Raw genomic sequence first — 26404 nt, forward strand, 5'->3', positions numbered from 1 at the left:
GCGGTTAGGAGAGCAAATTCGAGGGACCAGGGACCAGTCCAACCACCACGGCCTAGTGGCTGCCGTGCTGTTGACTTGGGGCAGGGGACTCTGACTTCACTTCCCTCAACTGTACGAGGTGGGGATGCCAGAGCACCAACTCCCAGGGTTGGGGAGGGGGTCAAGGGTTGTGCACAGACCAGCGCGTACAGGTCCGGCGCATGTGTGTTAGCTGCTGGGATGGAAGTGGCTCGTTTCGCGGGCCCTCTGCTCTGTGCCTTCAGCTTGCTCGATGCTGTTTGTGTTTTCATTTCTTCAGTGCTCCCGTCTTCTAGACCAAGTGCTGCTTGAGGGCAGAGGCCCCGTAGGGCCTGTCCCACCGTGGGCACTAAGGAAGCAGGTGTGGAATGAAGGCGTGAATGAGTGAGTGAATGAACGCAGGCCAGTTGGAAAACAAACCGATCCAGAGCAAGAACAGCGGAGTACCTGGAGTGTGGAAGGATCCGGAAACAGAGAGCCGGGGTGTGGCCTTTGAAGTCCCCTGTGCTGCAGTTAGATGCAGAGCTGGGGTCACAGTGAACGTCCTTGAACTTCCGTAGAATGGAGTTGGTAGTGTTCCATACCCCTAGGGTCGCTGGGAGGCGTACCATCAGCTGACACCCGCTCAGCTCTGAGGATGAAGTGCCTGGTGCCTGGGCAGGTCCAGTGCATTTGCAGGTTTGTTAGCATCAGAGAGCTACGAGGGAGGGAGGGAGGGGTCTGTTGTGAATCTGGGGTGGGGTGGTGTCGGCGTCTAGGACTGAGGAGGAATGGGGGTGGGGAGCTGACCTTTAGGGAGGTCTGCTCAGAGCAGGTAAGTAACCTGCCTAAGGTCACACAGCCAGGAGGGGCTGGCCAGGCACTGGGGGGAGGGTGGTCCTTGCAGCTCCCAGTTCTGGGGGTCTCCTGTCTGCTCCTGGGTCTCCTAGGGTGGTGCCAGGTCTCTGGCTTCTCGTTCCCCTAGGAGGGAGGGAGGGTGCCCAGTTTCAAGGTGGAGCAGAGGGACTCTGGTTGTCCCTGGGGTGGGACAGTTCCTTCCAGCCCTGAGAGCACCCCACAGAGCGCAGGGCGAGTAGTGTCCTGAGTGGGACAGCAGAGGAATGGGGCTAGAGGTCAAGGGGAGGGGGCAGGAGTGGGGAGGGAGCAAGGGAGGTAGATGGGCTGCAGAATGAGGAGGAGGAGGAAGATGAAGTCAGTGCAGTGATGGGGGGCGGGCACGGGCTTGGGGCTGGGCCAGTGGGCAGCTCTGGACTTTGGAGAAGGGCTCCTGAGTAGAGTGTGGGGGGCAGGCCTGGGAGTGGGAGACCAGTTGGCCGGCCAGCAGGAGGGCTTTCCCCGGACATCATGTTCGAGTCAGATGCCAGCCAACCTCCCCCTTTCCCCCAGCCTGCCAGTGGCCTGGCTAAAGGTCCACTCTTGCGGTGTGGCCAGCACGCTCTCCCAGGTCAGCACCCGCAGGCCTGGCCGTCAGGATCTGCCACTTCCCTAGCAGCTGCACCTGCTGCTCCTCCTCTGGGTCATTCAGGGAGGAGTGGGCATGGCTTCCACGCGTGCGTAGCTGAAGGCACAGAGGACAGAGGGTGGGTGTGGGCAGTGGTTTACCCTGCTGATTTGCCCAACACAACTTTCGTCTTTGATGGTATCTGTTGTGTACTTTGTCATCTGAAATAACAATGGGGCCCAATTTCTTTTTTTTTTTTTTTTGTAAGATTTATTTATTTATTTGAAAGAGTTACACTGAGAGAGGAGGAAAGGCAGAGAGAGAGAGAGAGAGAGAGAGAGGTCTTCCATCCAATGGTTCACTCCCAAATTGGCTGCAATGGCTGGCGCTGCACTGATCTGAAGCCAGGAGCCAGGAGCTTCCTCTGGATCTCCCATGTGGGTGCAGGGGCCCAAGGACTTGGGTCATCTTCCACTGCTTTCTCAGGCCATAGCAGAAAGCTGAATTGGAAGTGGAGCAGCCAAGACTCGAACTGGCCCCAAATGGAATGCCGGCACTGCAGGTGGTGGCTTTACCCACTACGCCATAGCGCCGCCCCTGGGCCCAATTTCTTTAACTGTTCCTTGTGCTTTTATTCAACAAATGTTTATTGGTGTCTACTGCCCTCTTCCTCTGGATACGCAACACCTCTGATGTCTGAGAAGCATGGAGTAGGGTAGAACGCTCATCTCCTTTGGTTTAGACTTAATACCTTTATTGATGCAACCCATCAATATGGGGGACAGCCATTTGACTGTCAGGTAAACTGAGTTTCTGTTGTCACTAAGTGTTAGACCCTTTCCAGGATGTTTGTGACTTTTGAACCATCGGACGTTAGCCGAAGATAAATGCTCTCTTGCTAATTCTGTTTTGGAAGTCAATTTTGAGTTTCAGCTCAGTTTAACACCTTTGCTCTTCCCACCTGTGCTTAGTAAGCCCCCCCCCCCCCCCCCCCCGTATGCCTTAACCTGTTCCTGGTGAGTATGTTGAAGAAGCCGTGGCAGAGGACGGAGCCTGTAGCAGGTAGGGTGGCTGACACGGCTCCATACCCCTTAGCTTGCTGGCTGGAACACTCAGCCCCTGGTCTTGTCTCCAGGGATTTCATCCCAGGCCCTGTCAGCTCCTCCCTGAGGTCCAGCTCATCTGGGTCTGGGGGGCCCTTTGAGGCCCGTCCTTGTTCTGGGGAGGGGATGTTGTGGGCTCCCTGGGAAGGTCCAGGCTGCAGTTGGGGGCTCTGCGGGGCCACACTCCCGTCTCCGCATGCCCTGGGGGCGGCCCAGGATGGCCGTGCCTGTCAGGGGGACGAGGGGCCTGTCAGGGGGATGAGGGGCCCTCGTGTGGTGAACCAGCACCAGTAGCCACCTTCTGCCCAGGACCAGTGTCTGCCTAGAAATGTGTTCGCAGGGGACCCTAGAGGCCAGCAGATGAGGGGACTGAAGCCAAGAGGGACTGAGACTGGACTCTGGTGTTGCCGGGCATTGGTGGCTGAGTAGGGTGGAACCGGGGCCCAGACTCCCAGTCTGAAGGTCTTGGTGCTGGAGGTGGGGGCAGGACCAGAGGAGGGAGGGGTGCCGGTGTGTGGCTTGGGGCTGGGCTCTTGGCAGGCAGTTTGCCCCATGCTTCCTCTGCGCTGGCCAGCCTCTGCTCTCCTACTGTGGTGCAAATGTGAGTAGGAAGCCGGAATGTGGCCGGCCCAGCACTTCTGTCTCCCCGGGGGCGTGTGCAGCAAAGCGCTGGATACCTGCCCATCTCTGTCAAGTGGAGACGATGTGGGTGCACGCGGATGAGTCGCAGCTAGAGGGTGCACAGGTGTGGAGCGGGGAGGGCCCTGCTCCTGGCCTGCATTTCAAGGTTGATGGCAATGGGAGGGAGTCCTCGCAAGTGGGGCTCGAGGAGCATCCTTGGGAGAGGGCTGTGGGCAGAAGGCGGCCGGCGCAGCTCCAATGCACAGACGCTGCCCCTGCCTAGGGAGACTCCAGGGCCTGGCTCCCTGGCTTTGTGGGGCCTGGCAGCACTGGGAGCCCCTTCCCTGGGGGCTTCGTGGGAGGGGACAAGAGCTGTGCCCAACCCTGGGGCCTGAGCGTGTGGGAGATGACTCTCAGGAGGGGTGACTCCAGCAACTCCCTTAGTTACTGTCCCTGTGCCCCAGTTCCCGCATCAGAGGAAGATCTGGCAAGCTCCCCTCCCGCCCCCACTCCCGCTGGAGTTTCCCTCTGGCCCCTGGACATGGGGGGCCCGTGCCATGGTGCCCTGCCGAGGGAGCACTGGGGCCCAGAGTGCCTCGTCGTGGGGCGTGTGACACGGGTAGAAGATCTCGATTCAAATTCTGTCTCATCAGCTGCTCTGCGATTTTGCTTCGTTGCTCTGAGCCCATCTCTGAGGCTGGGGTGAGAAGGCTGATCAAAATGAAACATAGAACAAACACAGGCCTCTCTGGGCTCACGCCCACCCCTTCCTCTCCCTGGCCACCAAGAGGCGAGGGGAGCATTGATTCCGCACCCTCAGCCTTGACCCCAGCTTTCTCTTGCCATCATCCTGACCCTTTCTTCTCGGCCTCTCCGTGCCCCTTGTCCCGCTCCTGCCACGCCCCCTCCTGTGCCAGGGGAAGTGCCTACCTCAGCACCTGGCCCCTGCACACACGCTTCATCCCCCGCTCGCCTCAATGGCCTCTCTGTCGCTGTGCGCTGCTGCCTGCCACCCCCAGCTCCGTCTCTTTCCTCCTTCAGGATCCCTTTCTGACCTTCGCTTTGTCCTGTTCGCTCACTGCCGCCTTCCCTACCGTCTGTCTCTGCAGCTCACAAGTGGCCACTGAGTGCCTGCTGGATGCCAGGCACTGCTTGGCCCCTTTGTTGGGTCGTGTAAAACAATTTATTGAGAGGAGAAAGGAGGGAGAAAAAGACAGTGAAGGAGAGAGAGAGAGAGAGAGAGAGAGAGATAGAGACAGAGAGAGAGAGAGGAGAGAGAGAATGTCCTATGCACACACAGCTGGGGAACCAGGAATTCCACCCAGGTCTCCCACGAGGGTGGGGTGTCAGGGACCCAGCTACCTGAGCCATCCCCATGGCCCCCAGGGTGCACATCAGTAGGAAACTGGATCAGAAGCTGGAACTTGAACCAGGCACTTGGTCATGGGACATGGGCATCCGCCCCCACTTCCTGGGGTCCGTGTCTGACTCTTGCTGTCATCCTCTCTCCCTCCCCCACCTTTCAGCAGCCTGCCCTCCCCCTCCCCCTACTCCACCAGGCTCCAAGGCTGGTCTCACTCAGTTTTATGAGAAAGCCCCAGGTCTACCCCTGGATGGACCAACCACAACTGGAACCAGATGTGCAGGCCTGTCCTTGGGTGTGTGAGGGAAGGGGGAGGGGAAGGGGTCTGAGCTGGCTGAAGTGCGGGGGGGGGAGGCGGGGATGGGTGATGGGAAACCCTGGGAATCCTGAGTCTGTGTGTGTGTGTGAGAGAGAGAGAGAGAGCGAGAGAGCAAGAGAGCGAGAGCGAGAGAGAGAGAGAGAGACTGACCCTGGGCCAGGGTCTTGGAAATGAAGAGGGGGCTGCTCTTTTTCTCTGAAGTCCTTTGGCTTCCTGGCTTCCTGTTGCTGTGGTTTCTGGGATGTGCTGAGTTCGTGGTGGCGCTGGAGCAGGCAGGCTGGGGTGGAGGACGCTGAGTGTGACCTCCCAAGGCTTCTTCAGGGCCCCTGGTTGTGCACAGACCTTGGAGAGGTTCTGATGCATCTGAGTTGCATGATTCCTGGGTCCTAGCAGAGGCGGTTCCTCTGCCTGCGATTAACTGGCTTCCAAGATAAAAATCCGTCTATAATTATCTTGGTACAGCCTTGTGCAGTATTACGCATTTAAAATGCCCTCTGTTCAATTATTAATTACCCGTCCATCTCTCTGCGATGCGTTTCTTCAGGCCACATTTATTGAGAATCTACTATGTGTTAAGTTTGTGTTGGGCACTGCACAGAGCAGGAGGGGCCAGAGAAAGAAGGATAGAATCTTTCACTGCTCAACAAGTGGGAGCTATGGAAGCATCCGTGCTGGCCAGACTTCCCAGGCTGCCTTGGGGATGGACATGAGCCATGGGTGTTCAGAGGAGGAGACCACTGTACCAAGAGTGGCGGCTGGAGAAGGAGCCACAGACATTGGCTGTTGGGTTGCTCCCTGACTGCCGATGGGGGGGACGAGGGCATGATGGGGTAAAAAGGGGGAATGCTAAGTTGAGGCTAGAGGGAGAGAAAGATCAAGTCACTCTGATCTGACGACCGAGAGAGAATTTTCTGGAAGCAGCTGGCATTAGGAGCTGTGCAGCAAATGACTTTTCCCTCTACTTTCAAAAACAATCCTGTCTGCTTCTTTGTCTTTGTCATTTATGTTGTGCTCTACACCTTCTTCATCACTTGTTTTCATTATAAAAAGGTTCATACCTAGAGAGAAGTTGAAACAATTTTATGTGGCAAACTGCTTAGATTCTATAATGAACACTGTTACATATTTGCTTTGTCACATTTCCAAACCCAGTACCTCTTCATCCATCCATCCATTATGCATCCATCCATCTATCCATCATCCATCCATCTACCAATCCATCGTTCATCCCTCTATCATGCATCCACCTATCATCCATCCATCCATCCATCCGTCATCCATCCATCCATCCACCTATCATCCATTCATCCATCCATCCATCCATCCATCATCCATCCATCCATCCACCTATCATCCATTCATCCATCCATCCATCCGTCATCCATCCATCCATCTATCATCCATCCATCCATCCATCCATCCATCACCCATCTGTCCATCATCCATTCATTTTTTTTTCCACAGAGGGTTGACACATGCATTTCATGAACTAGAGTTCACATCCAGTCACTTTTGAATACAGAGTCAGGAATGCCCTAACTCAGCCCAGAGAGGAGAGCAGGGATGGCTAGCCCACATTCGACACATAAACACAAACAGGTTCAGAAGTCGCACTCCTGGTTTCCACTCACAGTATGTACTGGAAATATCAAAATGCAGAATCCCCTCTCAAAGTTGCGGGCTGCTGTCCGATGCTAATATGATTGTTATCACCATCGTCACCCTACACATTGGTGCTGGCCAGCAGCCCTTTGGCCATTTCTCTGCAGCCAGGTTTCCTCTGCCGGTCCTGGACCTTGTGGCATCCTGTCTCCTTTGTGCCTGCTTCCCCTGCTAGGGCCTCTCCCCTCGGGTCTCCAGGGAGGTGGCTGGGCCAGTGGCTGAAGGAGGGGCAGGCCAGACTTCCCAGGCTGCTGCCGCCCTAGGTGCCTGCGTCCTGCCCTAGTCTGGTGGGAGGCTGTCGGAGCGGGCGCTGCAGGGGTTAAGGAGGCGGAGGCCGGCGGGGTGGGGGGCGGCGGCTGCTGGCTGACTCCGGGAAGGAGGCGGTGCGCTGCCTGCCCGCCCCACTGGCTGGCCAGGAGGGAGCCGGGCCAGCAGCGTCCTCCGCTGCTCAGTTGCTCCCAGCAGTGGCCCTGGGACCAGCTCTGCTTCCCCCCTTGCTCCCTGCCTGGGCACGAGACTCACTCACTGCCTTCGTCTGGACCACCAGCTTCTTACCAGCCATAGCTGCTGCCCCTGCCACTGCCCACTGCTCCTGTCCTTTGAGCCCCTTGGTCCAGACACGCACCCCAGCCAGCGACTCCTGTGCCGGAAAGGTGAGTGAGTGTGTGTGTGTGTGTAGGTGCGGTTGGGCCGCTATACCCATGCTGTTAAGACTACCGATCAGGGTGTCAGTGAGGGCAGGTGCACTCAGCCCCGCCTGGTCACATGTCTCTGGGTTAGGCAAGCTCCTGAGGACCAACCTGTCAGTCCCCAGTCCTCGCTGTTCTGTGGTTCTGGCAGGGATGCCTGGGGTGCGGCTGTCCCTGTGCTGACACTCAGCGACCAGTCAGAAGCTGTGTTTGCTGGGGAGGTTGCTGGTGTCAATGGCTGCTTGGGACTGAGGCCAGCCCGCTGGACGAGGGAGGGGGAAGCTTAGGGGGCCTCTTCCACTCCCTGCCTGCTGTGGCCTGGGAGAGAGGACCACATTGAGAACACTCCCCGTTTCCTCCCCTGCCCCTCTCTGGAGCTGCTCTTGGGCAGCTTCTTCCTCCTTTGGGGCTCTCTCTGCTCCCCAAAGACTGGTTAGTGCTGCAGGGGTGGGTCTAGTGGGCCTGGGAGAGCCAGAGTTAAAGGTGCTTTCCCACTCTGCTCCCCTGGGGTCCATGTTCCTTTGCCCATGGGCACAGCCTGGCACAAGTGCCCCCTGCTGCCCTCCCCCAACCAGCAGCTCTGGCTCCTTCCTCGCCCCTCTGGGCAGAAATGGCTAATCCAGGTGGTTAATGAACAGACAGGGGCAGCTGCTACCCCCTCCTTCTCCTTCCTCTCTCCCCTGCCTCTGATGCCCGCCTGCTACCCTGTCCCAAGTTGGAGAGTCATTCGGAGCTCACCCCAGTGCCTGCCCCCCCAGCCCCCACCCCCATTCAGGCCGCAGGCCAGGACTGCCTGCCCAGATGTCTTTGGGCTGGCCACTGTCCTGGAAGAGGAAACTGGGAGGGGGTGGCTGAGGGGGCATGGAGGAAAGGCTGCTGTGCTCTTGGGCTGGGCTATGGGGTGAGGGCAGGGGACAGGGTGGGTGCTGCTGCTGGGGTGGGGACTGGGGACTGGGGAGCCTGGAGGGAGGGAACAGGAGGGGGAGCTGGGGGCAGCTAACCCTTCCGTGTGGCAGAGCAGAGGGTGTGTGTTGGGGGGGCACTCTTTCCCCTTCCTGAAGCTGCCTGGGGTGGGGAGGGGGAACCATCATGCCGACTACTTGGCCTTCGGTGGCTCCTGCCCCGGCCAGCTGGCAGCTACTCCTGTTATCTCCCACCTCAGTCCTCCCCCAGGACCTCAAGGCTTGCTACAGCTGAGAGACCCTGGGCCCCCACGCCTCTGACCAGGGACGGAGGAGGGGTGGGGAGTCAGGTGGGAGAGCTGCAGCTGGAATCGATATCGGGATCCCAGCTTGGGGTTTGTATAGACTCTGCTGCTCATGGAGAGGAGGGGCTGGGAGCCAGGACTTTGATCTGCAGCTGAGAATTCTTGGGTGGTAGACCAGGCAACCTGGGACCCTCTGCTTGCAAACCTCTGGCCTAGAACTCTTCTGGCTTTGCCTGCCAATCCCCTCTCATCCTGTACTTCTACATACTTCACTTCCCTCAAAGCCCCGCTGTCAGAATCTCCCACGGGGGTGGCCAGGTTCAGCACTGGCTGGGGTGAGGCTGGGCTGAGGGCAGAGGAGCTCGAGGTTCCTGTTTGGGGGCCGTCTTCAGGACACTGACGGACGGTGGCTTCGACTCTGGACCCTTCAGTGGTGTCTTACTTCCCCTGACATAGGAGCAGGGAGCGAGGAGGGCAGACGGGCTTTTGTTGGGTTGAAGGAAGGGGACGCCCAGAGGTGGGAGCTCAGCTCAGCCTGCCTTGTAAGGTGGTGAGTTTGCCGTCTTGAGGGGGAGATCAGATGGGCTGGACAGCAGTGTGGAAGAATTCCTGTGCTGGGCTGTGGTTCCAGGGCTGACCCTTAAGGTCTCTGGGGACGCTGAGGGCCTGGGATTCTTGGAGTCGGGGAATTCTCTGACACCGGAATGGGGGAGCAGGAAGCTGTGGCCTCTGGCCCCGGGGCGTGGGCATGGGCGGGACTCACAGGGGCCCCCGACACTTGCCCTTGCATGTGTTCCTACGCCACCATGCACTGCACTGTCTCTGGTGCCTCCCATAGAGTCTGAGAGTCTTCCAATGCCTCAGTGGCACGCTCAGCCCTTGCTTGCTGGTTGGCCTGACAGGGCTGCATGGCACCCTGCAAAACGGGGTGTGTGTGGGGTACCACGAGCACGCAGACCCCAGCCTGTGTGGGGCACACAGGGCCGGTGTGTAAGCCTGGGGGTGGGGGAAGAGTGCTGCGGCACTGGACAGGGTGAGCCCCTGCCACATCTGGACTCCCGAGAAGGAGGTGGTGGGCAGGGGGCTGTGCCACGCCCCCAGATGCAGAGAACCAGGCATGGCTCTTGTTTGTCAGTAAGGTGGGGTTGTTGGGGTGTCACTAACACGGGGTGCACACAAGCCCAGGGCGGTATTCTTGGGGCCTCTCAGGAGGGGTGGGGAGGGAGGAGCAGGGCCCTTCCCTTCTGGCCTCTCAAACCTGTCCAGCACCAGATGGGCAGACAGAGGTGAGGCAGGGTGGGGGTGGGGTTACAGGTTTCCCAGATCCACCTGCGGAAAAGGCTTGGGGTTCCCGAGACGGAGAGGTCCAGGTGGGCTTCCAGAGTGGGCTGGGGGCTCTGTCCTTCTTCTCCCAGCCAGCCTCCCCCTGCAGATGTCCTGTGACTCCTTTCCTCTTGGTCACAGCTAGGAGCCTGGGGTCATCCCTGTCAACCCCCTGTGTCTGGTCAGGGCAGCCCCTCCCGCAGTCCTGGCTTTGATGGATGGAAAGTCCTTTCCAGTGTCTCCAGCCTGGGACTACACGAGGCTGCTGAATCAGGCCCCTCTGCTCTGGTTTGAAGGAGACCAGTGATGGTTGGGGGCTGTCTGGGGCAGGAAAGAGACACAGGGTGTGCGCTGAGCTCAGAAAAGCAGGCCAGAAGCTGGGGTGGCCAGCAAAGGCCCTTGCTGTAGGCCATCATAGCTTCTTGGCTTATTTCTGGGTCTGTGAGTCTCTCTGACCCCAGAAGGGAAAACTGAGGCTCAGCTGTGGGGTGTGCAGGGGGGAAGGGAGTAGAGGAGACAGGCAGGAAAGCTCTCCCAGTTCCTGGACCCTGTGAAAAGCAAATCAGAAGCAGGTGTGGCAGTGGGTCTCCACTTTGTCCCCACCTTGGCCTCTGGCTCAGTGGCTTCCTGGCTGGCTCTTAGCTTTCCAGAGCTATTAGGCATGCAGAGGTATGGGTGCAAGCCAGCTGGAACGAGGGTGTGGGGGGTGGCAGGGTTGCCAGCCCTGCAGCCGTGCCCACCTCCCCAGGCATCCCTGCATTATGCAAGGTCACACCCTGCCCACCCTTCCCTCTCTGAGACGATCTGAAGCCCTTCCCCACCCCAAGGAGGCTTGAGACTCCCCAGTGCAGCTGTGCCCCAGGCCCGACAGCCCCAGCTTGGTGACCTTGACCCTCTTCTTACTCTTCTCCACCTGGTTTTCCTCCCCGAGTTGGCTGTTGGAACCAGGGTGGGGTGGGGTGGAGGTGGGCCTGAGCCAGGCCCTGGCGCTGCCTCCTTCAGGGTTCGTCTGGGCTCTGTAATCTGCCTTTTTAGGGCTGCAAGCTTGGAGCTCAGGCCTGGGCGTGGAAGGCAGGAGGGACTGGCCCAAGAGGGTGAGATCCCAGGAGCTGGTTGGGGATGAGAGGGTCCCATGAGTTCCTGGGTGGAGTCCTTGCCTTCTGCCACTGTGGGGGTCCCCGTCATGGGTCCAGTTCCCTGAGGGACCTCTCTGGGCCTTCTCCAGCAGAGAGCATGGGACCCTTCAGCTTTCTCCAGTCTCACGTGTTTTCTGCTTGCTCAGAGGCCTGCGAGCTGGAGTGTAAGCTCCCTGAGGGCAGGCCTGCCCTCTACCTCCTGTCCCTCCTTGCTGTGCCAGGCTGAGCGCTGCTGGCCATGAATGGACTGCTGGATGGGTGAAGGGTTCTCCACGGGGCCTGGGAGAGGGCTTGGGAGGCGGAGAATGTGAGTCTGCGGCCAGACACCTGGAGTCCGGCTCACTTACTAGCTGTGTGGCCTTGGCAAGGGACACAACCCCTCTGAGCCTCTGTTTCCTCCCTGTCAGTTGGGATAAGAGTAAGCCCTGCTTCCTAGCAAGGTCAAATGAGTGCATTTCGTTAGAGCACTTTGCACAGTGCCTGGTACTCCTAAGAGCTCACTAAATGCTCATGGTTGTTACTGCTGCTGTTACTGGTGTTCTTCCAAGAGCGCAGAGAGTGGAGGAGGTGGTGGTTGGGGGCCCCGTTTGCCCTTAAGGGGTCCTAGCATCAGAGCCCAGTGGAGTCTCTTCCTCTCCCCTCTCCCCCCTTCCCCCTCCCCCCTCCCCTCTCTCTCTCTCCTCTCTTTCCCTCTCCTCTCTCTCCCTCTCTCTCTCCCCTCTCCCCTCTCTCTTCTCTCTCTCTCTCCCCTCACTCCTCTCTTTCTCTCCCCTCTCTTCTCTCTCTCTCCCCTCTCATTCCCTCTCCTCTCTCTCTCTCCTCTCTTTCCCTCTCCTCTCTCTCCCTCTCTTTCTCCCCTCTCCCCTCTCTCTTCTCTCTCTCTCTCCCCTCTCTCCTCTCTTTCTCTCCCCTCTCTTCTCTCTCTCTCCCCTCTCATTCCCTCTCCTCTCTCTCTCTCCTCTCTTTCCCTCTCCTCTCTCTCCCTCTCTTTCTCCCCTCTCCCCTCTCTCTCTCTCCCCTCTCTCCTCTCTTTCTCTCCCCTCTCTTCTCTCTCCCCTCTCGTTCCCTCTCCTCTCTCTTTCTCCTCTCTTACCCTCTCCTCTCTTTCCCTCTCCTCTCTCTCCCTCTCTCTCTCTCCTCTCCCCTCTCTCTTCTCTCTCTCTCTCTCTGCAGTCAGCTAGGGGCAGGCAGGGAGCAGGGGGGACCTCTGGAGTCCCTGCCTGCCCAGGGCGCCCGTGCAGCTCTCTGTTTATGAAGGACTCTGAGAAAGTGGCCATCACTGTAAACAACATGCATTATTATAAACCAGCCCGAGCCGTTCTTCCTGGATCCCGTCCCATCCCCCAGTGAGAGTCCCTGAGTTGGAGACTCCCAGGCCTGGCCCAAACCTCCAGGTAGGCTGCTCTTGACCAGGGGCTGCACCCACAGGGTGGCAGAGCAGGGCCCCCAAATAACCACTGCAAATTGTTCCACCCTCTGCATCTCCCTGGAATTCAGCCCACAGCCCTCCTGCTGCAGCTCCGTCTAGTCGCTCATTGGTAGCGGTGTGGGGAACCATGTCCAGCCCTTCTGTGTGCTGTGGAAGCTGGGAGCTTTGAACCCATGGCGGAGGGGGGAGGGAGAGGGCCCTTGGCTATACTCCCTCTGCATCCAGGCCTCTTCCCCGCTCTGGGGTCCTTTGCTTTCCGGTGCCCCTGACATTCCTCATTAGCAGGGGTCAGCCCTCAAGGCCTGCCAAGCTGCACTCCCCACCCTGCCTGGTTCCCACCCAGAGAGGCTGGGGTTGCTCTGGGTCGGGGGTGAGCGCCATTTCCGGACCCCTGGCCCGCCCAGTTGCAGCTGCAAAAGGCATTAGCTTTTTTTGGAGAAAGAATGGGTTTCAGATTGATGATGATGACAGCTGGGGAGGGTTCTTGAGCCTGGCCCCGCCCCTTCTCGCTTCCCCTCTTCAGCCCCTGCTCACCTCTGCCCCATTGCCAGGCAGTTGCTTACCTAGGCATGGGTCTCACCTTTGACCAGCGACCTTGACCAGAGCTAGGCAATCAGCTGCCCATTATGGGAGCAGTCTGCGGGCTTGGGACTGGGGTAGAGGTGGGGGCACGGGGCAGGGGGCTTCAAGAGAGGCATGAGGGGGGTTCTCTATGCTGGGGTCCTGCTCGCCCAGGACTGTGGGAGAGCCGTACTCCTCCAGTGATGAGCAGATTCGTGTCCGGCCCTGGCTGAGTCCCTGCCCTGCCCCCAGCCTTGGGGTCCTCACCTGGAAAGGATGGGCAGCCATCCTCTCACCGGGGCCTCCCCTGGTCCCCAGCTGCGCAACTTCACCTTGGATTGACCTTGCTTCCCGCCCTGCCCCGCCCCCACCTCTGGCAGTCTCTGGCAGGAAGTCCTGCTGATTAGGGCCCTAATCACCGGCTGAGACTCCCAGAAACAGCAGGTCTGGTGGGGGCCGGCCAGGCTGGGAAGGGGGGCTAGCATGGGGAGAGAAGCCGCCACTCAGGGACGTGAGCGGGGAGGGGGCACTTGATGCCCCTCTGTCGTTGGGGAGGGAGGGGTACACTGACCTCCAGGGCTATGTCCGTGTGCCCACTGTGGAGGCTGCGTGGAAGCAGCTGAGTCTGGCTGGGCACACAGGACCTCCTGATTCTTCACTTTAAAAGCCTTTTAGGGCATCCATCTTCTGCCAGGCAGGGTGCCAGGTATGGGGCTGGAGGGGTGCGAGACCGGGACCGGGTTTGTGCAAAGTGCAGTGGCAGTGTCAGGCGGGAAGCAGCTCAGGGCCACGGGCCGAGTGGGAGAAGCTGAGGAAAGCGGTGGCCCTGTGGCTGGGTCTTGCATGTTGAAAAGGAGTTTCGTGAGGGGAACTAAGGCTTCCTGCGAGATGGGGGAAGCCATGCACAGGGCACAGAGGCTTGCATGCAGGGATGCATAAAATAAGGGGTCCAGCTCAGACCACCCGGAGCGTCCCTCCCAGCCTTGCCGTTCACTTCCTGGGTGACATTGGCTTGAGCCTCGGTAGCTGCATCTGTAAGCTGGGTGATAGTCCAACCGCCAGTGCTACTATGGGGCTGAAACAAGGTGCTTTGCACACAGCGCTCAGCTCAGCGTCTGGCCAGCTGACAGTGGTGCCTTAAACATGGCTTGTGTGGGAAAGGTGGCTCTGCAGAGATCCCGGAGGTGTGCACGGCTCAGGTGGAGGATTTTCTGGGCCAGGTTTAACAGGGAGCAGCAGAGGGTTTTAGCATAAGAGGAACATGATGAGCTGGTGATTACAGCTGTCCTGGGCAGGGGAGGGCCTGGGGACAGGCCACCAGCCAGGACCTCGATAGGACATAGGTGGCAGATATTTCTAAGACACTGAAGCTTCTTCTGGGGGCGTCTTGGACCATCTGGCCTGAGACACAGTGAGCCTCACTGTTTGTTGAATGAATGAATGAATGAATGAGGAATAGGCACGTTCCCCTAGTCAGGGTGGAGAAGCCTGGCCTGACTCTAAGTGGCCTGGTGGGTGTGGGCACAAGGGCCACCTGTCCAGAGCCAGGAGGAATGTTGAGTGTCTCCAAGGCCAGGTGCCTGGCGCGTCGCAGGTGCTTAGGGACTGTGTGTTGACAAAAGAGTGGGCATTTCAGGAGCTGCACTTCCTGGAGCCAGGACCCACCTTGAGGCGGTCGAGGTGGGAGTCGAGATCTGCTTTGTCTGGGTTTGAATCCCACGTCCACCTGGTGCAGTTGGTATAGCTGTGGACAGCTTCTTTAACCGGAGCTGGGTCTGGCACGCAGGTCGTGCTGTGCGTCCTGCGGTTAGTGTTGTCATCGTCACTATTGCTGGTGCAGGGGCAGAGAGCAGGGCTGGGAGCCGGGGTTTCTTGGCTGAGATGAATGCTGCTGGCCAGGAGCGGATGGGAGAGCCCAAGGGCTAGAGGAGGAGGGAAAGAATCTGCCAGTGGCTCCGCAGCTGCCTCCGCCACCACACATGTGGCTCCTCTGCTGGGCTGCGCTGAGCCGAGCGTGGGAGCCGAGGCAGGAGCCAGGCCTGGATTCCAGGCTGGAGCCCTGGGAGAGCAGGGGTGAGCCGGGGAGGAGTGAGGGCTGGGGAGGAGAGGTGATCCAAGAGGAGGCCAGGACTCTCCCAAGTCCCCAGCTGGGACCCAGGCATCCCACCCATCAGCTCCTGCCAGAGGGCCTGGCCTGTTGGCTCCAGAGCTTCTGGACATCCTGGGGTCCCTACCTCCTGGGCAGACTTTCCTGAGTCAGCAGCCGGCGGCCTGATGCCCCTCCGATGTTAAACCCTGGTTCCTCCCCGGAAGCACCTTGCTCCTGTCTACACCTTCACGCCTTCAGAGCTCCCACCTGCAGCGTGGAGGGTGTGAGAGTGGGTGTTAAGGGCAGGGGTCTGTGTGGTGCAGGGGAGTCGGGCGGCCTGCTAGTCCCCATTGGTGCTGTGTGACTTGGGGCATATCAGTCGCCCTCTCTGGGCTTTGGTTTTGTCATTTGGGAAATGAGAGGTTGGACTGCTGAAATTTTGCCGAGTCCCTGGATTTTTTTAGAAAGAGCGGCTCCTGCTTGGTGGTGGTGGTGGTGGGTCTTTGGTGAGCTGTCCAGCATGAAAGTGGGGGACTGAGGATCTAAGGGCATCTCCTGGGAGGCCCGCTGAGATGCCATCAGCTCCGTCCCAGCCCGGGATGGGAAGCTTCTTTGCCTTGACCCCTCCTCCCGGCAGCTCGGTTTCTTGGAATGAGCAGTGGGCAACAGCTGTCAGGGCCGAGCGGGCCAGAATGTCCCGTCTCTGTCCAAGTGACTCAGGTGGGGATGCGCTGGCAGGAAGGGAGGGGGAGGGGCCTGGGCAGATCTGCTGGCCACCCCTCAGCCTGCCCTGGGGAACAGAGTGGGAGGAAGGGATGTGCTAGGGGCGGAGGCGCGGAGGCCGAGTGACTAAGAGTTGTGAGTAACGGCTCGGTCTCTGCTGGGCAGGTGGCTCCGAGACTATGCAGAAATGCTCCCGGAGGCCCCGCCACTGAGTCACTGCACAGCCTGAGCTCCCCAGTCCTTGGCCTTCTTAGGAGCTGGGGCTGCAGGCCAGCAGGGGTGCTTGGCTGTGCGCCCCGCCCCGAGTTTGCCTCTGTTCCCCCTGCATCAGCCCCTCCCACCATCCATGAACTTCAAGTCCCTTAGGCCCCACAGCTGCTTGTCTTGTTTATCGGGCGTCGAGGTGACTTGGCTGCAGTGTAGATTTTGCAGTCTGGCCGTCCCTGCTCAGTCACTCTTAGGTGTGTGACCTTGGCCAATTCACTTGTGCTTGCTACTTCTCAGGGGCCTTGCATGGGCAAAGAAGGGCTTGCTCGTTGTACCTGTCGTTGAAAGGCTGAGCTGGGACAATGTGTCTGGTGTGCATTCCCACTGGAGGGGTTCAAATAGTGTGCTGGACCCACAACCCGGAAGTCCCTTCTCCACACCTCACCCCTGGCATTCCTACTCCCCCTGCTTCCACCCCATTAAATATTCGGGTCATTTGTCCTCTCAGCTCCACCCTGCATGTACACCTACCCCTCTGTTTCTGACCCCTCCTCCTCAGCTTCCATGGCTGCTTCTTATCTCTTTACCTGAGCTTTCGGAAGGATGGCTAGGAAGGGCCCAGGTGGGACAGGCCAGTCCCAGGGGAATTTGTCACAGCTTCTGTGGGTACTCTGGGAAGAACTTGGAGCTTTGAATGTGTGCTTCCGGGACCCAGGATAGCTCTTGTGCCCCCACCCCCGCCCGCTGGCTTGAGTCCTCCCCTCTCCCCATCTGTACACATGGCAGGCTCCCCACTTCCCGGCCCTGCTGCTCCCCCGCCCTCCCCCCACCCCGGAGCTTCCTGAATTCAGCTGTGCCCAGAGCCAGGCTGACCGCCCCTGCCTGTGGGTGTGTTGGCAGGGCTGGTGTGTTCCTGTCTGGGCGGCTCTGCCTGGGGTGGGGCCTGAGCCCCAGGGAGTGACTTTGCATGTGGGTCTTGTGGGGGACCGGGTGTATGCCTTGGGGTGTTGTGTGCTGTGTGCACATGGTTGTAGCGTCTCTCCCAGCCTGAGGGAGCTGGGTCTTCCACTGTGCCCTGGCCTGCTTCCCCGCCACCCGCCCCCCCGCCCCGCCCCCGGGTGGTTTCAGATGCTTGCATCTCTGAGGTCCTCCCTAGGAACAAGGAAACGTCCAAGGGGGGTGGATATGCGTCAGATGGGCCCGAACAATGCTGGTGACAGCCAGGCCTCCTCAGGCCTATGCTGCTGGCCTCGCTTCAAGTCTGTGCTGCCGGCTAATTGGGACTGAGAGGGGCTTCCTGCGACTTGGCCACAGATGGGTTTAAAGGAGCAACTTGGAGCTGCTTCCGGGGGCTCCTGGTGTAGCCTTGTCCATCAGAGCAGATGGGGTTCCAGAACTAATTGTGCGCAACAGTTAGGCCAGCCCCCTCCTGTGGCCAGTTTTCTACTTGGGTGAATTTTCAGATAAGTGTAGCTTATGCCAGGTAAGCGTGGAAAGCTCAGAGAAAAAGGCAGGTGCTTTCTCACAAGTTATTTGAGAGACAGACAGACAGACAGACAGAGAGCTTCATCTGCTGGTTCACTCCCCGGATGTGCATGGTGGCTGGGGCTGGGCCAGGCTGGCGTAGGGAGCAGAGAACCTGAAGAGTGCTGGAGCCGTCACGACTCCTCCCAGGGTCTGCACGAGCAGGAAGCTGGAGTCAGGAGCAGAGAGAGACTCGAACCCGAGCACTCTGGTGCAGGCTGTGGCCTCTGAACCGCTAGGCCAAACACCCACCTGGTGCTTCTGGATGGGGGTCTCTTGCGTGGTGTGGCGTTTGCAGCTCTCGCTGACTCACGGTAGGTGGGCTCTCACCTGCTTCCTCTCGTTCTGTTATTGTGCCTCACTTGCTTCTTCTGTGAAGTGGGGATAAGCAGAGAACTCACTTCACAGGGTGGAGGTGAGGATGATGTGAGCCGAGATGCAGAAGAGACCCAGAGCTGAGCCCGGTGCATGGTACGCACCTGGGAGTTGCCCGGGAGGTGCAGCAGGTGCTTGAATAGAAGGGAACGGGCATTTGCCATGCATGCTCTGTGTTCCAGATGTTTCCATCCGTGTCATCTGTCAACTTGGCTTGGCCCTCCTGACCTCTCTGCAGACTGGGCCTCCCTACCTCCTGTTTACTGATGGGGAAACAGGCTCAGGGAAGTTAAACGAAATTGGCAGCTGGGCTGTGGCAAGACCTGAGCCCATGCGCGAGGCCCGGCTCAGTGCTTTTTCTCTCCCCTGCCTCCCATTGTCCTGTCAATGGAGGCCCCTGGCCTCTTGGTGTGTTCAGGAGTCTGGAAATGGGAATCTGTAAGCAGAAGGTGTCAGGGGCTTAGGGGACCGGCTGTGCTGCCTGCTGCTGGGTTAGGGTTCAGTGTGAAGCCGCCTGGAGTCAGGTGAGGAGACGCGTGACCTTTCGGGGGGGTGGGGGGAGCTCAGGGAACAGCAAGGCCGTAGAGAGGCTTTGAGGGTCTGGCGTGTCCTTCTGGGTTTGTGCACCTGGCCCTGGATGTGCCCAGTTTGGGCTGCCTTGTCCCCTCCAAAGCTGTTATATCATTGGTGATGCCCCAGCCCATCCATGGCATCCTTGAGGTTGGGAGCCAGGACAGCGAATGCCTCTGGTTTGTAAGGAGCTGAGCCGGGTTTGAGGGTGGCCCCAGCCCCAGGGCACTGGGTCTCAGGCCTGGCTCAGGCCCCCCTTTCGGTCTGCAAGCCTGACACATCCCAGCGGCGGTTCCTGGGACCGTAGCCTCTGTGGGTTTTCCCACTGCTCTTTGAGGTTTTTTTTTTTTTTTCCTTTTTTCTTTTCCCATGCATCCTTCCTGCCTTACTGTCCTGACACAACTCAGGGTCAAAGACTTTGGTCCCTTCACATTCTCGTGTAGGGACACATGCCCTCTGTGGGGGCGTGAGGGCACTATGGGTGAGGGCCGCCTCCCCCTGGGGATAATTTCTGGAAAACCAGATGAGTTGGAACCCCAGGGAGATAATAGCTCCGCAGATCCCATCACCATCTGGGCAGTTACGGGCCTGGCAGTACTCTCTGTTTACAGGGCTGGCTCCTGTACCGAGGGACAAGCCTCCCTTCCGGGTGGGCCGTCCTTGCTCCTCTCCGCCTCCCTGGGTGGGAGCACGGCACCCAGCGGGCTTGGTCTGCACGTGGACTGACTGCGAGGGGCCTGTCACCTCCTCGTGGCCCTGGTTCCTGCAGGACCTTGCCCACAGCCCACAGACTTTTCCTTGCGTAGCTTCTTCTAGGAACTTCCTAGAAACGGTGTCCCTGTGCTGCAGTCTGTGCTCCTGTCCGCTGCTGCTCCCGGCCTGGCCAGGGCGGCGGGGGAAAGGGTGGGGCTTTCCTGCTCTCTGGATGTCAGGAGAAGTCTGCAGCCTGCATTCCAAGCTGTGTGTTCATCCCCGCCACTCATCCCACGGAAACTGGCTCCCTGGAGTGCTCCAGGCCAAGCCAGTGCCTTCAGAGGGTCCTACTTCCCACTTCCCCTGCTCCTCCATCTCCTTCGTCCCCTGGAAGTGCTCCCTTAACCTTTGTCCTCTGTTCAGAGCCTCTTTTCACGTTTGTGGAAGCCGCCGCTTCCAGGCTGGTCTCCTGGCTTCCAGCCACTGGCCCCAGCTCTGGAGGCATTCCCCTCTGAACATTCGCCCCTCCAGGCCGTGCACAGTGGGAGACGAGTTGTCCCACTACCTTGAGTTCCCCAGCCAACTGCTTTCCATGAAACCCTTCCTGTGGCCTCGTGGTGGACAAGGACATGTGGTCCTGGGCAGAGCTGAGGTTTTGGGCATTGCTAGAGCGGAACTCTGGTTTCAGTTCTATTATTTACTGATTGAATGCCCTTGGGCTGTGGACGTGACCTCTCGGGGCCTCATTTCCTCATCTGTAAAATGGGCTGATAACCCCTACCTCTGAGTACACAGTGTGGACCAGACGTGGGGCTGAGAGTGGTTTTCTTTGGCCGGAGCCCAGCTTTGAGGTGGGCCCTAAGGCCGGGGTGGCCGTATTAGGGCATTTGGACTTTGTCCCACGGAGCTGGGAGCCGGGTGCCGACGCTGTGCAAGAGGAGTGTCATGGTGAGATGTGCATTTTAGAAGCAGCCCCTGGGGGCCAAGTAGGGAAGGGAGTGGAGGGGCAGGGTCAAGGACAAGGGGACCCTGCCACCTAGGGGCCTCTGGGAGCCTGGGAGACACGTTCAAGAGGAGGAGGTGCCAGGCTTGGTAGGAGAGTGGGGAGTGCGGAGGGGAGTAGAGTGGCTGTCAGTGCCCAGCCAGGACCCTCCAGGTGGCTGAGGATGGGCCGGACCATGGGTGTGGGTGCTGCCCAGGGCCCTGCTGCCCTGCTGTAGCCGTCTGGTTCATCACCGCCACCCAGCCTCTCTCGTGCCCCCGGCTGGCTCTCCTGTGCTCCGGAGGCCTGGCACCCGGTGGGTTCGCAGTCCAGCTTCGCCAAGCTCACCTGCCCTGCTCCTTCCTTTGCCCACAGCCAGTCTGGCCCTGCACGCAACCTCACCCCCAAGCAGCTCCATGGGGGTGGGGTGTGCACTGAGCGTGGTCTCTGAGCCAGGCCCCTGGGTCTCAGCTTGGATTCCCTGGGTGCAGATCTTCAGAGAAGATGCTCTGAAGTGGGAGGGGCTCCTAGGTGGGCTGCGTCCCAGGCAGGCTCTGAATGGGACTGGCTTTCGTGGTGGGAGGCACCCATCTCACAGCATGCTCTGTGAGCTCCCTTGCGAACCAGTCGGGGCTGCTGTGACCTCCACACTCTATGGACACACCGTCAAGCCCTTCCTCACCCAGCTGCATGGCTCTTGCGTGGGGGGGGGGGGGGGAAGGATGAGGGGAGGCCGGGCCGCAGAACTGCATGGAGTGGCTGCTGGTGAGTGACACCCAAGATCGTAGGAGGAGGGAGGGCTGCTGAGCACTGGGGGCTTCTGGTCTGGCTCTGGGGTCCCAAGTGACATGGTCCACGACCACTTAGGGGAGGGGGCTGGCACTGGGGCCCTGGGTTGGTGCGCTGGGACTTCCTGTCTCCTGTGTGTTCTAGGTCCTGAGTCCTAGCCTGTGCTGGGTTTAGGGAAAGGGCCTGGTCCTCTCCCTAGGCCTGCTGTCCCCGGCTCTAGAGGGGGCCTCAGGGCTGGGACACGCTGCTCCTGGCTCCAAGTGTCCCTGGGAACAGGTCCCTTCTTGCCTGCAGGAACTTGATGCACTTCCTTTCGGGGCCTGGCAGAACTCTATATAAGGGAAGGAAACAGCCGAGCAGGCCGGGAGCAGCCCTGCTGTGAGTGAGTGCGCGGCGGGGAGGGCACAGGCCTGGGGTGGAAGTGGAGCCAGGGCAGCGGCCACTCCTCCCCGGGAGCCCTCCTGCCCAGGGCCCGAGGCTGTGCCCTGGAGGCCGGTGTCTTGGAGCCATGCTTGGGCCCTCTCTGGCAGGCCTGGACCTTGTGCCACCACCATCCCCTTGGCATATTGGCAACTTCTGATCTGTTACACATCCTCTGGTCTGACCAGACACCTGCCTTCTGCCTGGCTTCCGGGCCCACAGCTGGTCCACACGGCTGGACCTCCTTCTCTGGTTCATAGGGGCTGGTCAGGGCCCTCTTGATAGAGCTGTAAACTTGAGATGTGAGCTCCCAGGTGCTGGGCTGTCCACAGGTGAGGGCTCACCTGGCTGTAGGCTTGGAGGCATGGATCTTCATCTGGATTGCTCCTGATCTTTTTGGTGTTGCTGGCATGAGCGAGGCTCGGCAGCTGCCTGCCTCCTGGCTGCAGGTTCCTTGGACAGAGCCCGAGGGTGGGTAACAGGCAGGGTGCGGGCCTGAGGGGTCCGCTTGGATAGCGGGAGGATCCTTCCATGTTCCGGGTCGGGAAGAGAACTGGAGGCTGAGGCTGGGCCTGGGTGTCTGCGTCAGTGGGAGTTTCACTGTCGGGGCAGAGGGGGAGAGTAGGGCCCTAGGTCTCGGGGGCCTGGTGGCCTTTTGTCCTTCTGCTCCCTCCTGTTGCTGGTAGTGTTGTTCCTGCTGTCCCAGCCCCAGCACCACTGCCTTGTTTAGCCGTGGAGGCTGCGTTACAAGAGGGAAAGGCAGGTGTGTGAGTTGGGCAGCCCTGGGTGGCAGTCCTGCCACTGTCACTTGGTAGCTGTGCCCGCGGGGTGCTCCTGGAGAGTGAGGGGGTTCACGTGGAAGTTTTTGTACTGCCGTGGCAGATGCTCACTCTTCTACTTCCTGCAAGTTGTTTAGTTGTTTAGCTTCTTGGAAGCCATTTACCCCAGCGCCTTCTCAAGGAAAAAAGAGAACGTGGACACACGGGAACCGCAACATGGTGTATCTGTGCAGTGGAATTGCATATTGGGAGGAAACTCTGGTACAATCTGGGTGAATCAGGGAAACATGATGCCAGGTGCACCTGTCAGCTGGTGCTGCCCCAGCAAAGTGTGCATGCACACATACATGCATGCATATACACATATATATGCACACAGAATACATAGACATACATGCACACAGATATATACACATGCACACACAAACACATGTGCACATATACACACAATATACACACATGCACATACATAATGTGCACACACATACATATATACACACATACACATGCACACATATACACACATACACATGCATACAAACACATACATATAAATATACATCCAAACACATACACATACATATATGGATGCAGCACACATAGACAAACATGCACACACATATATATACATGCACACATACACATGCACACACAAACACATGTGCACACATACGCATGCACACATAATACAGCATACACATATACACATACATAACATGCACATACACTTACATATACATACACACGCACACATATACACACATGCACATATACATATATACACAAACATACACATACATATGTGGATGCAGCGTGCACAACAGATACACACACATACATGCACATACATGTGCAAACATGCATGTCACACATACACACATACACACATACACATACATACACATAGTTGCATGCAGCATGCATAACATAGATACATACACATACACACATATTCATACATGCTGACAAGACATGTGTACACATGCACAGACACATCACACACATACACATATACACATACATATAACACACATACATATAGACACACATATACATATACACATATACATATGCATGTACACAAATGCACACACACACAGGTGTTTTCTCACAGTGCTGGAGGCTGCTAGTCTGCAGTGCTAGTGTCTGTGCCTGCCCTCCTCCCCGTGTCCCTCCTGTGTGTGTCTGTGTCCCGTGGACACTGCCCATGTGAGGCCAGGGCCCACCCCAGTGACTGCATTTCACCTTCATCCCCTCTTCAAAGGGCCCGTCTCCAAACGCAGTGCCATTCTGGGGTGCTGGGGGTTAGGACGTTAACACAGGACTTTGGGGAGACCTCCTTCAGCCCTGTAATTAAAGTGACGTGAACCAGACACAACAGGCGGATAGTATGTGAATCCTTTTATGTGAGGCATGTGTAGCAGGCAAGTCCGTGGAGATGGGGAACGAGGAGCTGACAGGTTTGTGGGGGGAGGTGGGTGGGGGATCACTGCCTAGCAGGTGTGGGGCTCCTTTGGGAGGCTGTGAAGGTTCTGGGGTGGATAATGGCCATGGTGGTCCAACACTGCAGATGCACTCAAGACCACTGAGTTGTGCATTCAGCAATGGTGAATTCTGTGTTATGGACATTTTACCAAAGGGTCTGTCCAGCAAGAGATAGGGAAAAAGACCGTTGTCCACACAGCCTCACATGGTTCTGGTGTGGGCTGGGGTCCTGGCTGCCTTGGCCAGCCTCATGGGCCAGGTGGGTGTGGGTGTGGAGAGCCCCTCTGGGGAGGTGGCCAGACAAGTTCAGGGGTCTGAGATTTTATGTGACCCAGGCCGAGCCCTTAGGTCTTACTCGGGGCCCTGGTGACGAGAGTGCCACCCAGGTCCTGTCGCTTGCAGGGCAGTGCGCCGACAGGCGCCCGCATTTTTCCATTTCTCTGTGAAGAAGGGGGCTTGGAGAGCACAGACTGAGACTTCCGCCCGAGGCACTCGGCTCTGGCAAGGTCACGGCCTGCGGGAACCTCCACTTCTTCACCTGTGAATGGGAACAAAGCGGGATTGCAGGGTCCCAGAGAGATGCGGCCTCAGACCCCGGTACCTGCTGCGCAGTCGGTCCTTCACGGCCAGCCCTGGGGGGCCGCAGGCGCCTCTCTTGAGCCCAGAGTCACTTTCACTCTTTGAACAGATATGTAGTATGCACCTACTGTGTGCTGTGGAGGGAGGGCCCAGCCTGGGGCCAGGCACACAGTAGGCATGCTTCCTACTGTTGTGGGGCTTGCTTTCTGGTGGGGGAAACAGATTATAGACAAGCACAAATACCTGTAATTACAAATTGTAATTAGGTCTCGGAGGGGAGAGCCTTGGGAGCAGGAGAGAGATGGTGTGTGTATGTGTGTGTGTGTGTGTGTGTGTGTGTAATGAAGTAGATCCTCGTCCAGGAGGGCCTCTCTGTGGCGGTAACGTTTACACCCAAGCCAGAAAGATGGGGAGGACACAGCTTGGCAGACTCCTGGAGCAACGGCATTCTGGGCAGTGGGAACACAGCACCTGTAAAGGCCCCGGGGGAGAACAGAACTAGGTGTTTGGACTAAGTGGAGCCCAGCCCTTGTGTGTGGCCTTGGGTCCTGGATGAGGGGACAGGCACAGAGTGAAGGCTGTGAGGAGAGCAGAGGCCGGGTGGAGCAGGGGGCTCCCCACCTGAGCTGGCTGCTGCCTCCTGGTTTCAGGCCTTCCTGTGCTGGGGGAGTCTCCTGGCTGTACTTTCTTGTTTTGTGTCCAGGGTGCTTGGATGCTGGGTGGAGGTGGGGGTTAAGGGGCTGATGAGTGCCAGATAGGGGTCCCGGGGTGGTCCGCCAACACCCTCACATCCCAGCTTCCACCTTGGAGCCAGACCGCTTCATGGCAGAGCTGGGCCTCAGTGTCTTCATCTGTGAAATGGGCAGAATCACATGAACTGGGTCTGAGCAGAGGTTGAGGAGAGACACAGTGCAGGGCACAAGCGTGCCGTGGCCCTGGTTGTGGCTGGCTGTGTGACAGTGAAGTATTTACAGTGAGTCAGTGTTGCACGGTGCTGGGTTTGCACCTTGACCCCGGGGGCCGGCTTACTCACCTCTAGTACCTTGGCCACTGCGTCGGCAGGATGGTTGTTGTGGGAATTACGGAGCCAGGCCATGCAGGGCGCTGAGAGCAGTGCGTGCTGTAGGGCAGGTGCGAAGGGAGCCTACTCCACTCTGCTACTGGGACCTTCTTGCTGTGCTGTGATTTGGAACGGGGGCTGGGGCATCAGCCCTGGCAATGTCTGACGTCTTCCCGGGCTGTTCTCGGCATGCCGGGGCTGGCGGGGTTGCCATAAGCAGGCTTCCTGGGCTGCCTGCCTGGGGCCAAGCCCTGGAACCCTGTGCCACCAGCCACTGCTGACCCCCAGGGCGCGGGGCCAGTGGGCACGGGCTGTGGAGTAGCAAGAAGCCCTGGTGTCCCCTGGCTCGCTCCAGGCTCCTGAGATGGTGGCCGAGGGCCAGGGTGCCTGAGGGAAGGAGACAGCCTTTTAAGGAAGCGTTTCTCTGCTCTAAAAAAAAAAAAAAAAAAAAAAAAAAAGGAGGGAGACAAGAAACACTGAAATGCACTGCAGAGCCCGTGGGCTGCAGCCTGGAGCTGGAACGCACAGCTGTGACCAAGGCGAGGAGGCCTCTGGGGGGCAGCAGGTCCCTGAGGAGGCCCCCGCAAACCCGGCTCTTTCAGGGGTGCCGCTTTCTCAAGATAAGGGACCTGGGCTCAGGACACCTGGGCCTCACTGTGCGCATTGGCTTTGGGGGGTCTGGGAGAGAGTCAGGGGCCACCTGTCCATTGCAGTGCACCTGCTACCCCACCCACACCTCCCCATGCCTGTCCCCATATGAAGTAAAGGGCGAGGATGTCAGGACTCCTCCAGGTCTCTTTGCTGGAGGGGCCCTGTCGTGGCAGATGGCTCAGGGAGGCTGATGCACCGGCTGCCACCCCTTCAGAGTTGGCCTGTGAAATCCCCCAGAGCACGGGACCAGCAGGGGTGGAGGGAGGGTCCAGCCCCGGGGGCTGCAGCGGGCTGTGGGCAGGGTGGTCTTGTCCACTGCCTGGGGAGGCTGCTGCCCTCTGTTTGGCCATCCCACGGCTTGTGCCCAGACTCCCTCATGCCCAAGAAAGAGTCCCCCCACCCACTCTGTCCCCTCTGTGGGCCCCTTGCCTGGTGTTCGGGTCGGGAACTGCAGCCAAGGTTGAGGACTGGGCTCCAAGAAAAACCTGTCCCGGCTGCAGAAGGCTTGCGCCGAGGCCGTGGTCAATGCCCCTGCTGATTGCCAGGGCCATGGTCTGGCCGCCCCGCCTGCCAGGGGAGTGTTTTCTCAGGGAAGGGAGCCGCTGA

General features: G+C 58.8%; 1 protein-coding gene across 17 annotated transcripts in view; it reads left to right on the plus strand.

The window, feature by feature from the left end:
• The window catches only part of TNS1 (tensin 1), a 214409-nt gene that overhangs the window by 77914 nt on the left and 110091 nt on the right, over positions 1–26404 (plus strand). The window contains exon 1 of one of the 17 annotated variants that reach the window (XM_051848204.2): positions 6921–7180. The exons of 14 other annotated variants lie outside the window; for them this stretch is intronic. The gene's annotated coding sequence lies outside the window, so the exon portion shown is untranslated. Of the gene's footprint in view, positions 1–6920; positions 7181–26404 lie in introns of those variants that run through there. 2 more of the 17 variants (XM_051848205.2, XM_070070215.1) reach the window with 2 other exon arrangements.

The sequence above is a fragment of the Oryctolagus cuniculus genome, chromosome 3, assembly GCF_964237555.1.
Source record: "Oryctolagus cuniculus chromosome 3, mOryCun1.1, whole genome shotgun sequence".
Lineage (NCBI taxonomy): Eukaryota > Metazoa > Chordata > Mammalia > Lagomorpha > Leporidae > Oryctolagus > Oryctolagus cuniculus.